Genomic DNA, 10,070 nt, shown 5'->3' on the forward strand with positions numbered 1-10,070 from the left:
TCCGTTGATGAGAAGATGCGACAGTCTGAGCTTAGTGAAATCGTTCCTTTGATACGCACCCTAACTATCTAGGGCCAGTGTCGTGTGTTCTCCATTCTGAATTCCTCAGGGTGCACAGTCGGGGATGGCTGCAGTGGCTGAGGGCTTGATGGCCTCAACGTCTTTTGTTTACTAATATGGCAGGCAGCATTCTTTGTCCACGGCTCCCCGCGTTAGTCAGCATTCTCCAGAGAAATCGAACCAACAGAGTGTGTGTATATAGAGAGAGATTTATTTTAAGGAAATGGCTGTGAAAACTAATAAAGGGAAACCTGTTTTAAATGGAGTGGGAAGGCCAAAAGGGAGAGCTCTCACCCTGTCCACTCAGACACAGCCTGAAGGTAAAGACGTGTCACCAAGTGCCTCTGCCCTGTGGCCGCTCAGGGTCAATAACAGGAAAAACTGTTGATTACAGATCCCAAAAGGAAGAATCATCAAGGGGAAAGAATCCTCAATTACAGGCCTCAACAAGAAAGGTGTTCTTTGTATCTCCCACAAGAAATCAATTACCCAAGCTACTCAGCCAATGAAAACCAGTCATCACTTTCAACTCTCACTTTCCTCCAATGGACTTTAGTTCAAAACAACCCCTCCAGGGACTTCCCTGGTGGTCCAGTAGTTAAGACTCCATGCTCCCCCAATGCAGGGGGCCAGGGATTGATCCCTGGTGGGGGAACTGAGAGCCCGCGCACTGCAGCCAGAGAAGCCCGTGCACCGCAACAAAGACCCAGCACAGCCAAAATAGATAAATTTTTTAAAAAAAGAAAACCCAAAACTGCTCCTCCAGCTTCTTCCTTCTAACGTTCTTTTCCTTTCTTTGTTGGATTTGTCTGTGGCTTTTGCGGTAGCCAGCTTGTCCTGAATTGCAATTCTTTGCTGTTCCTGAGTAAACCCATTTTGCTGGTAAAACTACAGGGTGTTTTATTTTTTAGGTTAACAGGGCTCACACAATCGTGGAGGGGCAAGACCAAAATCTGCAGGGTAGGCCAGAAGCAGGAAGCCCAGGGCAGAGTTCTGTTGGCAGAATTCCCTCTCCCTCAGGGGAGGTCAGTGTTTGTTCTCTGCAGGCCTTCAGCTGAATGGATGAGGTCCACCCACCAGTCCACTGATTTAAATGTTAATCTCATCTAGAAAACACCCTCACAGAAACATCCAGAATAATGTTTGATGCCAAATATCTGGGCACCATGCCCCAGCCAAACTGACACATAAAATTGACCATCACATTCCCCATTGTTTCTCGATGCGTACTTAGCATGATGCACAATGCCAGTCATGTCACGGACATTCACTAAGAATGTGCTAAAACAATGAAAGAATGAATAATTGAAGCTTTGAAGGTTGAAGATTTAAGGAATAAGAGCAGATAGTTTGCGGATAGTTTGGACCAACCTTCCTGCTGAAAATAACTAGAAATGCTGATTAAAACAGTTTAAATACATCTAAAAAGCATTGGAGAGCTGACAACATAGCAAGGAACATTAGCCCCAAATCTCTCCTCACGCACACACGGGGGAAAGGTGGCTGCCTGCAAACCATCAGTAGAGCTCTACTCTGAACCAATGCTGCTGGCACCCTGACCTCCAGCCTCTAGATCTATAAGAAAATAGATTTCTGTTGTTTAAGCACCCAGTCTGTGGAATTTTGTTTTGGCAGCCCAAGTGGACCAATACACCAAGCATACTAGGGAGCAAGGTGCCATATGGTCAACACAACAGACAGTGGATAAACTCAGGTGCTGGCATTTTCAGGCCCACTTAATGCCATATAACTGTGCCTACTATGACCAAGGAAATAAGAGCCAAGCTTGAAAATATCTACAGGGAAGAAGAAACTAACAAAAGTGACTAAGCAGATTCCATAAAGAACCTGAGGGAATAAAATTTATGTTTCAAGACAGGACAAGAAAAAAAAATTTTTTTTTATGTGGACCATTTTTAAATTCTTTATTGAATTTGTTACAATATTGCTTCTTTTTTTTTTTTTTTTTACTTTTTTAAAAAATTTACTTATTTTTGGCTGTGTCAGGTCTTAGTTGAGGCACGTGGGATCTTTCCTTGTGGCGCCAGCCTCTCTCTAGTTGTGGCACGCAGGCTCCAGAGCGCGTGGGCTCAGTACTTGCTGCGCGCGGGCTTAGTTGCCCTGTGGCATGTGGGATCTTAGTTCCCCGACGAGGGATCAAACCCGCGTCCCCTGCATTGGAAGGCGGATGGACGACCGGGGAAGTCCCTGCTTCTGTTTTCTACGTTTTGGTTTTTTGGCCACGAAGCATGTGGGATCTTAGCTCCCTTACAAGAGAGCAAACCCACACCCTCTGCATTGGAAGGTGAAGTCTTAACCACTGGATCTCCAGGGAAGTCCCAGGACAAGAAAATTTAAGCATAACATACTTCCTGCCCATACTGGGCCCTCTGTAATGTGCATCTGCATTACACATTAACTAGACCTCCTCAAAGGTGGGAATGCCTGCTTGACTGTAAATATCAATTCTTTTCTACTTCTGACGCCAGCAATGTAACTCCTTAGAAGATTAATTTTTCCTTCCTAATTCTGTAAGGGATCATAGTGACCTACTGCTTGCCTGTACATGCAGATCTGGACTATATATCTTTGGTAATGTTTATGTAAAATTTCAGTGTGTCATTTTTTTTTTTTTTTTTTTTTTTTTTTTAGTGTGTCATTTTGATGTATGATCCTTTGTCTCAAAAATGTATCTGACTGTGCCTTCAACTTCTAACAGGTGGAACAGTCCTCAGAGATTTCTTAAAGACTCTCTCCCAGATTATAATCCTCAGGTTGGCTCGATTAGAATTCTCTATTTCCTCTTTAGATCGGTTATTGATTAATTTTTTTGTTGACAAACCAAAAAGAGCTTTTAGAAATTAAAAATATAATATTTAAAATTTTAAAGCCTAGGGACTACCCTGGTGGTCCAGTAGCTAAGACTCCATGCTTCCAATGCAGGGGGCCCGGGTTTGATCCCTGGTCAGGGAGCTAGAACCTGCATGCTGCAACTAAGAGTTCGCATGCTGCAACTAAAGACCCTGAATGCCACAGCTGAAGATCCTGCATGCAGCAACGAAGATCCCTCATGCAGTAACTAAGACGCAGCACAGCCAAATAAATAAATAAATATTTTAAAAATAATAAAATAAAAATTTAAAGCCTAATGAACAGGTTCAACAGATTAGACACAGGAAAGAATTAGTTAACTGGAGGATGTCAGAGAATTGATGCAAAATGTGGTACAAACAGACTAAAGGGAAATTACAGGTGAGACTAAGAAACATGGAGAATAGTGAGTTCTAGTAGACATTTCACTGGAGTTCCAGAAAAGGGGAAGGGCAGAGGCCACAATTAAAGAGAAAATGGCTGAGAATTTTCTAGCACTGATGAAATACACCAACCCTCAGATCCAAGCTGGATAAATTAAAGGAAGTTCACATCTGGACTAATAACAATGAAATTGCAGAATACCAAAGAAACAGGAAATTTCTTAAAAAGTCAGATTACTTTGAAAAGGTTGATATCTGGGGCCTTCCCTGATGGTACAGTGGTTAAGAATTCGCCTGCCAATGCAGGGGACACGGGTTCGAGCCCTGGTCTGGGAAGATCCCACATGCTGCAGAGCAACTAAGCCCGTGCGCCACAACTACTGAGCCTGCACTCTGGAGCCCTCGAGCCACAACTACTGAGCCCACGTGCTACAACTACTGAAGCCCGCACGCCTGGAGCCCGTGCTCCTCAACAAAGACAAGCCACTGCAATGCGAATCCCACGCACCGCAATGAAGAGTAGCCCCTGCTCGCCGCACCTAGAGAAAGCCCATGCACAGCAATGAAGACCCAACGCAGCCAAAAATAAATAAATAAATTTAAAAAATAATAATAATGGGAACTATATTCAATATCTTATAATGACCTATAATGGAAAATAATCTGAAAAAGAATATATATATATATATATCACTGAATAACTTTGCTGTACACCAGAAACTAACACAATATTGTAAATCAACTATACTTCAAAAAAAATTATCTTTGTACTTTAAAGGGGTAAATTGTTCTAATATCTTTTTGTTGCTCCAGAGAAGGGTAAAAGTAATGATTATTTTCAGTCTTTGATAAATTAAACATGCATATTGTAATTTCTAGGGTATTCACTAAAAAAAGAGACTTCTTAACTTTCCTATTAGTAGAAGAAAAAATCAACTAATTCCATAGAGTGCTGGTGTCTCTTCTTCATATAAGGACTCCAGTCCTATTGGATCAGGGCCCCATCCTATGACCTCATTTAACCTTAATTGACTAGCTAAAGGCTCTATCTCCAAATACAGTCACATTTTGGATTAGGGCTTCAACATATAGATGGGGGAGTAGTGGAGGGCACATAATTCAATCCATACCACCAAGGTCTTTCACAAAAGTCAGGATGGTGGTTGGAACAGATATTGTTGGTACCCCACCCATGTGCCTTCAACATTCACTGATCCCCAGCCGGCCAGCCCAGGGATTCCAGAGTCCCAGTTCTCTGGGACTCTGGGAGAGTTTTCTCTGCCCCTGATGCTGGCCCAGTGCAGCATCCCCAGGAGCACCTGTCTCTGAGGCTGCCCAGCTGCTGAAGTTCCCCAGAGGGATGCACTCCAGTCACCCAAACACCCTTTTCTGACCTCCTACCTCATTTCCCTATCCCCACAAAAGCTTTCCAGTGTCACCTTCATGTAAGCTGCTTGCACTTGTACCTTGTCTGCTTCCGAGGGAGCCCAGCCCCGAGACAGCGGTTGCTGTCACACAGGAGGGAGGGTGTTGTATCAGGGAGGAAAGTGCACGGTTTCTGGAACACTGGCCATGCTGTATTTCTTGACCTGGGGGGTGATTTACAACTCAAGTGTTCACTTTATAATTATTTATTAAGTGGTACACATGTGTTTTCTTGCAATTTTCCATATGTATATTGTATTTCACAATTTTAAAAAGCAAAAATGAGCAGATGAAAATCTACAAATGGTAGCAGATGAGCTAATTAACACTTCAGAGGACAGTGAGGAGAATTTTTTAATTTTCTAAAGGTCATGGGGCACCTGAATCACAACATCTGTCTAAGGTGGCATGGTAACATGCAGGGTGAAGGCCTGTTATACCCTATCTTTATCTGTGGTCTCAGCCACTTTAACTTCATGCCATGAACAGGAAAGTTTTCATCAAAACTATGCCACCACTAGTTAAGGTTTTGCTGAGAAATTACTTTCAAGAGTGAATTTTATCAAGCCAATTTAAGTTCTGACCTCATTGAAATGGTTTATAGATTATTTTTTCAGTTTTCATTTGAATGAAATTATTTTCATCACATCAGTTTAACTGCAGTCCATTTTTTTTGTACACATAACGTTTTGCTGACTATGCACCTACTGCTATGAATGCTCTCCTGGAGCCCTTATTTCTACAAGTCTAATTTTCCTGAATCAAATATAAAGATCTAAATTTCATCATGTACTTTTTAAGCCAACGTTATTTTAAAAATCTGTGTTGATATTTGAAACAGAAATATTACTTATTAGATAAAAGGCTAATTGTTCATATGTGTTTGTTCATCCATGAGAAAATGTCCCACATTGCTCTGTGGTGGAAGATGGGTTCATGGCCTTGCTAACTCAACCCTTCCATACATTTCCAGATACTCTCACCTTTGAGTCAAACATCCCGCTTTGTGGCATCCTGCCCTTGCAATCTCTTGGTGTTCCTTTCCTCCGGCTTCTTCCTCTTCTGCAAATGGCTTTCTCTCCCTGTGTCCTGAGGTCATCCTCCTGAGGAGGGCTCCAACCCCCCTCTCTCAGACCCTGTCTGCTCCTCTGTCTGTGGCCTGCCTTGTGCGTGTGTACATGGGCACATGTGTACCCCAACCCAATTGTCCACTCTCTATGGCAAGCCCCAGGCTCACTCCTCACAGCGCAGCCACTGCCGTGGAGCCTGGGGCACTGGGTTTGGGGTGGCAGAAGTGGCTGGCGTGGCGGGGGTGACTACTGGCAGCATATTTGCACCTCACCTCTCCCTGCGACGCACGTGATGCGCTACTGACACAGAATGAGTTGGGTGAGCTGCTGCAACGTGGAAAGTTAAAACCGTGTTGGACCATAGTGTGTGGGAGTGTGAAGGGTGCCCAGTGGAGGCTCCATCAACACTCCACAGGGACTCAGCCGATGATGTTACTGGGCATTTGCTGTGTACCAGCCACCTCCCCCAAACACTTGTGAAGTGCGAGGCTCGAGGAAGTCTCACAAGCAGGGAATGGGACTTCCCTGATGGTCCAGTGGTTAGGACTCCACGCTTTCACTGCCGACGGCCTGGGTTCAATCCCTGGTGGGGGAACTAAGATCCTGCAAGCCGTGGGCCACGGCCAAAAAAAAAAAAAAAAGGAAGAAGAAGAAGAAGCAGGGAGGACTTCCCTGGTGGCGCAGTGGTTGAGAGTCCGCCTGCCGATGCAGGGGACACGGGTTCATGCCCCGGTCTGGGAAGATCCCGCATGCCGCGGAGCGGCTGGGCCCGTGAGCCATGGCCACTGAGCCTGCGCATCCGGAGCCTGTGCTCCGCAATGGGAAAGGCCACAACAATGAGATCCCACGTACTGCAAAAAAAAAAAAGCAGGGAAACTAAAGCCCAGGAGAGTGATTGCTCGCCCAAGGTCGCACAGCTGGAAAATGAGTCAGGATTCCACCTCAGGAGTCTTCAACACCCTCCCACCTCAAAGTCTGCAAAACCACTCCCCAGGTGGGTCTCCTAATCAGACACTACTGGGGGCCAGACACCAGTAACCCTTCTGCCCCACCCACTTCCCAAGAGGGTGGTCAGTTTTCAGGGGGGCCTCGGAGGTCTGCATTAGCAGGAGCCCTCCCTGTCCTCCGGGTTGCACGTGTCCTTCGGGGTCCTGCCACCCACCTCAAGGCGCTTGAGGCCTCTGCCCACGGCGGGGCCCTCTCCTCCGAGGGCCTCCTGCTTTGCCGCTCTCAGCATAGTCCTAACTGCAAGAGCAGAGTGGGTGAGAGTGCCCACGACTGACTCCTTCCCAGCCGGGAAATGAGTGTCCCTGCTCTCCCACCCACGCAGCCCCTCCTTCACTCCCCCACTCTGGTGTCCAGCTCCCTTCCTTCAGCCCCCGTGTTCCCTTGCCTGTCTCCAGACAGAGGCCTCCATCAGGTACCCGCAGAGACCCTTACTCTGGGACTCAGCCACAGACCTCCCCGGGTAAAGGGTGGAGGCTCTTTTCTAGGGAGTGTGGACAGATGGGAGCTTCCCCTTCTTCCGAGGCCGGGCTTACTTGCCACGGGAGAGCCAGGATTGCTCCAGTTGGTGTAACTCCGGAATTATTGTGAAGGAGAACCTGGCTTACATTTCAAGAGCTTCCACCTTGGCCCCCAATATATTTCTTATCCAAAGCCTCTCTCCTTGACAACAGAGGAGGGTTCCAGGTCCTCCAAACACCAAGTTTGAGTGTAGGAGCTGTGGGCAGCTCTGGGCCAGAGAGCCAGGACTGGGAGGGGGCAGAGGGGAGCCCCAAGTGTCCCCTCCATGCCTCCACCGGGTGGGCCTGATGTGAACGGTCCTGAGAATGATGACGATGGGCTATTGTCTTGTAGGAGCCGAGAGGGGCAGTGCAGAAGCAGGAGCCTGGCCCGGAGGCGGCCAGAGAGGGACACAAGCCTCTGGAGGCCCAAGCACACCTGGGCCTGGAGGTATGGCAGCGGGCGGAGGGGCGGGGCCGCTCTGGGACGGGGCGGGGCGGAAGCCTAGGCAAAGCAGTGGGTGCACGGGGTATGATCAGGGAGTGGGCGGGGGCAGGTCAGTGGGCGGGGCTTCGAACATTTGCGTGGGCGGAGCGAAGCTCTGACTCAAAACCTACATTAAATGGATTTTGTCTCTGTGGCTCTGGAACTTTCTGGGGGCATCCGTGAGGTTACAGCTTTACCTAAAATAGGGTTTCTTTCTACAGCGTAAGAACAACTGGCACCTTGGCTGTGAATTCTTGGTGAGTCATCATCAAATATGTACCCAGTGTGAATCTGTGCTCAGCTGTTAGTTTCTATTTACTTCTTGACAGCAGGGGAGAGAAGTAAGAGTTAACTGGTGTGTGCAAGTGCCTGGCTTTGGGGAAAATACGGTCAGTCCCTTTTTAGTTCCTCAGTCTATTTTTATTTGAGCATCAGAGAAAGAAACTTGAGAAATACTTTTCCATAGTCAATGGCATAAAATGGCTTAAAAAGATTCCTTGCATATCACCCGGCAACGGCAGACATTCCTTCTCTCCTCCATCTTCCATAGTAGGGGACACCCCACAATGGTCTTCTGGGCCAGAGGCCACTGCACAATGCCACACGGATGCAGCACAAACTTCATAATGAGCTCTGTGCTTCAGAAATGATACCAGTGTCTGGCAGTTCCTCAAGCACTCATGATACTTACTATATGACCCAGCAATTCCACTACTACCTGTGTACCCAAAAGAAATGAAAACACACGTCCACACAGAAACTTGTACAAAAATGTTCACAGCAGCATTATTTACAACAGCCAGAAGGTGGAAAAGCCTAAATGTCCATCAGCTGAGGAATGGATGAACAATATGTGGTCCATCGGTACAATGGAATACTATTCAGTCTTAAAGAGGCAGGAAATTCTGACACATGCTACAACATGGATGAACATTGAAGACGCCCTAGGTGAAATAATTTAGTCACAAAAAGATAAATACTGTATGATTCCATATGCGATCCCTACAGTAGTCAAATTCATAGAGGCAGAAAGTAGATTGGTGGGTGCCAGGGGCTGGGGGGAGCAGAATGGGAAGATGTTGCTTAATGAGGACAGAGTTTCTGTTTTGTTTTTTTTTTTAATATATCTTACAAGTATGTGTTGTATTTCTTTTTTAAATTAATTTATTTACTTTTTGGCTGCGTTGGGTCTTTGTTGCTGTGTGCGGGCTTTCTCTAGTTGTGGCAAACAGGGGCTACTTTTCGTTGTGATGTGCGGGCTTCTCTGCGGTGGCTTCTCTTGTTGCAGAGCATGGGCTTCTAGGCGCACGGGCTTCAGTAGCTGCGGTTCGTGGGCTCTAGAGCGCAGGCTCAGTAGTTGTGGCGCGTGGGCTTAGTTGCTCCACAGCATGCAGGATCTTCCCGGACCAGGGCTCGAACCCATGTCCCCTGTATTGGCAGGTGGATTCTTAACCACTGCACCACCAGGGAAGTCCGAGAGTCTCTGTTTTACAAGATGACAAAATTCTGGAGATGGATGGTGATGATGGCTGCATAACAATGTGAATGTGCTTAATGCCACTGAACTGTACACTTAAAAATGGATAAAATGGTAAATTGCATGTTATGTATATTTTAGCACACTTTAAAAAGGAAAACAAAACAAAACCAGGTCTAGGCTGCCACACTGACCAGCTCCAGCAATGGAAGCCACAGGCAGGACCTCTGGCCATGAAGGTCTCCCTGAGCCCTTTTTTCCTTGGTGTCAGCAGGAATGACACCCCCACTTCTCAAAGTGGGCCAATCACAGACACCCTGAGACTCCCTCACTGTCCACCGGCCACAGGCCTGGACACTCTGGATCCTCGCTTCCAAGTCCTGATGACCTCCCAACCTGTGGCGCCTCCTCTCTGCCCCATGCAGAGCCATGGGCAGACCTTCCTCCTCTCTCTCCCGGAGTCACTGCTCAGCATCAGGGAATGCACAGCACAGTCCCACCACAAAGGCAATCTGAACCCAAGGGTCAAGAGTGCCTAGGTTCAGACACCCTGCTCTAGACCCCAAGACCATTTGAGGGCCCTGGAAAAGGCCAGCTGAGGTACAGCAGGCACACACCTCCCAGTCTAGGCTGTCTGGTAGGCAGAGCTCCCCACTCTGAAACTCGTTCCTGCTCTGGGTGGGCCCAGGGCCCCTCACCACAATGGGACCTGTTGTGGACTGAATGTTTGTGTTCCCCCAAATCCATATGTTGAAGCCCTAACGCCCCCCCCCCACTGTGAAGGTATTTGGA

Source organism: Pseudorca crassidens, chromosome 19, assembly GCF_039906515.1.
Source record: "Pseudorca crassidens isolate mPseCra1 chromosome 19, mPseCra1.hap1, whole genome shotgun sequence".
Classification (NCBI taxonomy): Eukaryota; Metazoa; Chordata; class Mammalia; order Artiodactyla; family Delphinidae; genus Pseudorca; species Pseudorca crassidens.